Below are 5,621 nucleotides of genomic sequence, written 5' to 3'. Positions count from 1 at the left end.
AGTCTCACTCTGTTGCCAAGGCTGGAGTGCAGTCATGTGATCTTGGCTTACTGTAACCTCTACCTCCCAGGCTCAAGTGATTCCCGTGCCTCAGCTTTCCCTGGAAGAATCAGGGCTTACAGCCTGTTTCTTCCAAACAGTAGCTGGAATTACAGGCATGTGCCACTATACCTGGCTAATTCGTATATTTTTAGTAGAGATGGGGTTTCATCATGTTGCCCAGGCTGGTCTTGAACTCCTGGCCTCCAGTGATCTGCCTGCCTTGGCCTCCTAAAGTGCCGGGATTACAGGCATAGGCCACCGTGCCCGACCCAACATCACATTTTATTTATCCATTAATCCATTGAGGGACATCTGTTTCCACCTTTTTTGCCTATTATACATGATGCTGCTATGAACATTTATGTAGTTTTTGTGTGGACCTCATTTTCATCTTTACAGCAATTGTCCAAGGTACATATTATATCTCATCCTATAGATAACAAAACTGACTGGCTGTGGTGGATCACACCTGTAATCCCAGCGCTTGGAAAGCCCAGGCAGGAGGATCCCTTAAACTCAGAAGTTCTAGGCTGCAGTGAGCCTAGGTGACAGAGTGAGACCTTGCCTCTCACTCAAAAGAAAAAATATATGTGTGCATGTGTGTGTATATAGAGATATGAAAATTCACTGTAAGAAAAAGAAAAAAAGAAAATTCACTGTAACACTCTACACAGCAATTTTGTTTGTGTTTGTTTTTGTTTTTGTTTTTTTGAGATGGAGTTTCATTCCTGTTGCCCAGGCTGGAGTGCAATGGTGTAATCTCAGCTCACTGCAACCTCCACCTTCCAGGTTCAAGCAATTCTCCTGCCTCAGCCTCCCCAGTAGCTGGGATTACAGGCACCTGCTACCACACCTGACTAATTTTTTTTGTACTTTTAGTAGAGACGGGGTTTCACCACGTTGGCCAGGCTGGTCTCGAACTCCTGACCTCAGGTGATCCACCTGCCTTGGCCTCCCAAGCTGTTGGGATTACAGGTGTGAGTCATCATGCCCAGGCTTTGTTTTGCTTTTAGAGACAGGTTCTCGCTATGTTGCCCAAGGTAGTCTCAAACTCCTGGCCTCAAGCAATCCTCTAACCAGTCTCTTAATGTTAAGCAAGGGCCAAGTTCCATTCTGCTTTCTACATTTCACACCTCTTCAGAAGAAGGACCCACCATGACCTCAGTAATACGGAAGCCACCACCGGTGCACAGCCCTGACGGGCTCTCTCCACAAACTAGAGATCGAGAGCGGAGATGACCTCCCACACTGCCCAGAAAATCCTTCCCCCGCCTATAAGACCTGGAAAAAGAATTGAGTAGCCAGGTGGGGAGCGGGCACTGGCCCTCCTAGCACGTATTGAACTATAAGAACGAATTCTAGACGTGGGAATTCAGTAAGAACAAAGGACATGATTCTTTCAGTGAAACTCACATGGCAGGATGTGTCCCTGAGCAGAACAGTTTCAGGTGACCCAGGGGCTACACTGTCTGTAGCTGACAGGGTCCAGCCTTTGAGGCAGAAGTAAGAAGCAGCTTGATCTGAAGCAAAGCTCAGGGTTATTGAGAACAAGATGAACTTTTCATGCTTTCTAAATCTGCCCCCAACACATATAGTATATGTACTAGTAGGAAAAAAGACACCAGAATATAGTCATTTTTTGTTTTTTGTTTTTGAGATGGAGTTTCGCTCTTGTTGCCCAGGCTGGAGTGCAATGGCACGATCTCAGCTCACTGCAACCTCAGCCTCCTGGGTTCAAGCGATTCTCCTGCCTAAGCCTCCCAAGCAGCTGGGATTGCAGGCATGTGCCACCATGCCCTGCCAATTTTTTTTTTTTTTTTAATATGGAGTCTTGGTCTGTCACCCAGGCTAGAGTGCAGTGACACAATCTCAGCTCACTGCAGCCTCTGCCTCCTGGGTTCCCAGGTTCCAACGATTCTCCTGGCTCAACCTCCTGGGTGGCTGGGATTACAGGTACACTCCACCACGCCCAGCTAATTTTTCAATTTTTTTTTTTTTTTTTTTTTGAGACGGAGTTTTGCTCTTGTTACCCAGGCTGGAGTGCAATGGCGCGATCTCGACTCACCGCAACCTCCGCCTCCTGGGTTCAGGCAATTCTCCTGCCTCAGCCTCCTGAGTAGCTAGGATTACAGGCATGCACCACCATGCCCAGCTAATTTTTTGTATTTTTAGTAGAGACGGGGTTTCACCATGTTGACCAGGATGGTCTCGATCTCTTGACCTCGTGATCCACCCGCCTCGGCCTCCCAAAGTGCTGGGATTACAGGCTTGAGCCACCGTGCCCGGCCAATTTTTCAATTTTTTTAGTAGAAACGGGATTTCGCCATGTTGGCCAGGCTGGTCTAGAATTCCTGGCCTCATGTGATCTGCCCACCTTGGCCTCCTAGAGTGCTGGAATTTCAGGTGTGAGCCACTATGCCCAGCCTTTTACCTATTGTTTTCTTTTAGAGGTGGGATCTTGCAATCTTGCCCAAACTGGTCTTGAACTCCTGGGCTCAAGCAGTCCTCCCACCTTGGACTCCCAAAGTGCTGGGATTATGGGCATGAGCCATCACGCCTGGCCTAGATTACCTGTTACAAGGAATGAATACATAACTCTTTTTTTTTTTTTTTGAGGCAGAGTTTCGATGTTGTTGCCCAGGCTGGAATGCAATGGCGTGATCTCGGCTCACCACAACCTCTGCTTCCCGGGTTCAAGCAATTCTCCTGCCTCAGCCTCCTAAGTGGCTGGAATTATAGGCGTGTACCACCACGCCTGGCTAATTTTGTATTTTTAGTAGAGACAGCGTTTCTCCATGTTGGTCAAGCTGGTCTTGAACTCCCAACCTCAGGTGATCCGCCCGTCTTGGCCTCCCAAAGTACTGGGATTACAGGCATGAGCCACCACACCTGGCCATAACTTTTTTTCAAAGGAAAACTCATTCCTGAAACACTGTCCAAGCCTATATGCACATGTGGTTCACATGACATTTCTATTCCTCTGTGTAATTTAATGAGCCTTATAGATTCTGAACACTCTTTCTGTGTTTCTGTTTTCCCTCCCAGGCCTTACCTCTCCAGGTGATCAGCCCAGAATTAGATAACCTCACTAGAGAGCATCAGCCAGATGCAGTGGCTCACACCTGTAATCCCAGCACTTTGGGAGTCCAAGGCAGGTGGATCACTTGAAGTCAGGAGTTCGAGACCAGCCTGGTCAACCTGGTAAAACCCCATCTCTACTAAAAATACAAGACTCTGTCTCAGAAAACATTAAAAAAGATAACTTCACCTGAGAGTATAGATGGCTTTGCCCCCTTCTTCAGGCAATTCAAAGGGCTCAGAGCCTGTTTCTTCCAAACAGCCTACGCAGCACTGGCAGGGCCAAGAAGAAGAGGAAACGGACCATTGCTTGCTGCCCTCCCAGTGAGAGTTGCGAGTCTCTCTCCTCTTGGCCAGCCTTTACACAGCTTCTGCCTTGGGAATTCATCTCTAAAGAAGAAAACCTGGCCAAGGATGAGTGAGGACTCCTTATTACAGCAGTCTCACCTCCTGGAGGGAAAGTATATGCAACATACCTAGGCATGTGTGGGCTTTGAGAACTGAAAAGGCAGCATCAGCCTCCAGCACTTTTGCCATTCGGGTTGTCGGCATTGCTTTACTCTTAAGAAGAACACACGTTTGATCTTGGGCTTCCAAAAGAATTTTAAAAATAAAAATAAATAAATAAAAAAGAAGGACACAGGCTGGGTACAGTGGCTCATGCCTTCAATCCCAGCATTTTGGGAGGCCGAGGCGGGTGGATCATGAGGTCAGGAGATCAAGACCATCCTGGCCAAAATGGTGAAATTCCCATCTCTACTAAAAATACAAAAACTAGCCAGGCATGGCAGCATGCACCTGGAGTCCCAGCTACTCAGGAGGCTGAGGCAGGAGAATCGCTTGAACCTGGGTGGCGGAGGTTGCAGTGAGCCGAGATTGCACCACTGCACTCCAGCCTGGGCAACAGAGCGAGATTCCGTCATGAGATTCCGTCTCAAATAAACAAAAAAATAAATAAGAGGACAGACGAGGTGGCTCACGCCTGTAATCCTAACACTCTGGGAGGCCGAGGTGGGCAGATCACGAGGTCAGGAGTTAGAGACCTGCCTGGCCAACATCGTGAAACTCCATCTCTACTAAAAATACGAAAATTAGCCGGGTGTGGTGGCACGTGCCTGTAGTCCCAGCTACTCAGGAGGCTCAGGCAGGAGAGTTACTTGAACCCAGGAGGCAGAGGTTGCAGTGAGCAGAGACCAAGAAGACGGTTGTATCTGTCACAACCAGCACCAACAGGGCCTGGCAATGGGTGGATGGATGGATGCACGGATAGATGGATGGATGCATGGATGGGTGCATGGATAGATGGTTGGATGGATGGATGAACAGTAAAAGCTGTAATTAATGAAGGCCAGCAGGGCACAGGAGAGGGGACCCAGGGAACAGAACAGGAGGACACTTGTGTCACTCAGAGTCCTGCCGGGGAAGGCCAGGGAGGCACCAGGTGAGGACTCCAGAGCCAAAGATCTTTGATGGAGAACTGAGAGTTAAACTTTTACCCCACCTCAAGTGACCTAAAAGCCCTGGCTAATTTGGGACAAGATGAAACACTTACCTGCACACAGCATCGAAGAGCAGTGGGCTGCGGGAGCCACCTCACAGTTCTCTTGAAGCTTCTGGGACACAGGGATTTAAAGCAGAAAGAAAAGGGTGATATAATTTAAAGAAAAAGAAAAAAATAAGCAGGACTCCTGACTTTCTCCACCCCTAGATCCTGGAAAACTGGGCAGGTCAGGCCCCTCAGCCACATCATCATTTGAAAATGAAAATTCAGCCCAGCCTATGAGCAGGCATTTTCCAAGTGGCTACAGAATTCCTGCACCTTCCAAAAATACCTCTTCATGCAACTCCTGCCAGGGAGAGAGGGCCACATGCCCAGCAGGCTGGAGCTGACCAATTGGGCTTCCTGAACCAGGAGCTGACACCACGTGCTTTGCAGACCCCAAATTCCGGAAATGCCCACTGCTCCGTGGGGAAACCCAGCCAGACAGCTGTGCTGTGTCCCAGGCTGAGAGCAAAGCATCCTCTAGTTTTACTTACAACCAAGGAGACTATAAGGCTTCCAAGGATGGTTTCCAAACCTGACCATGCATCTAAACTACCTGCCTAGCTTAGTAAAGTAAACACCAGCCTCTCAGCAGTTTTAGGAAGCAGAAGTTCTGCGAGGAGCTCCCCACAACCCCCACAGTGAGTCAGGGGTGGGCATAGTGACTGAGGGGCAGCATTAGTGTCTTCAGAGAGACTGGTGGGTGTTAACGCTGTTTCTTGAACTGGGTGTAATTCATCAAGCTACATACACATGTGGGCTTTTCTGTATTTTTTTTTAATTTAACTTTATTTTTGTTTAACTGAGATGGGGTCTCACTGTATTGCCTAGGCTGGTCTTGAACTTCTTGGGCTCAAGTGATCCTCCCACCTCGGCCTCCCAAAGTGCTGGGTTTACAGGAGTAAGCCACCGTGACTGGCCTTTTCTGTATGTTTGTTATATTTCATTAGAGAAAAAA

General features: G+C 48.2%; 1 protein-coding gene across 1 annotated transcript in view; it reads right to left on the bottom strand.

The window, feature by feature from the left end:
- The window catches only part of TPST1 (tyrosylprotein sulfotransferase 1), a 131,188-nt gene extending 126,461 nt beyond the window's left edge, over positions 1-4,727 (bottom strand). The window contains exon 1 of the mRNA XM_017520027.2: positions 4,673-4,727. The gene's annotated coding sequence lies outside the window, so the exon portion shown is untranslated. The remainder of the gene's footprint in view (positions 1-4,672) is intronic.
- Between the last annotated feature and the right edge of the window lie 894 nt (positions 4,728-5,621).

This window comes from Cebus imitator, unplaced genomic scaffold, assembly GCF_001604975.1.
Source record: "Cebus imitator isolate Cc_AM_T3 unplaced genomic scaffold, Cebus_imitator-1.0 Scaffold792, whole genome shotgun sequence".
Classification (NCBI taxonomy): domain Eukaryota; kingdom Metazoa; phylum Chordata; class Mammalia; order Primates; family Cebidae; genus Cebus; species Cebus imitator.
The sequence above is the reverse complement of the archived record's forward strand: the minus strand, read 5'-3'. Positions and strand labels throughout refer to the sequence as shown.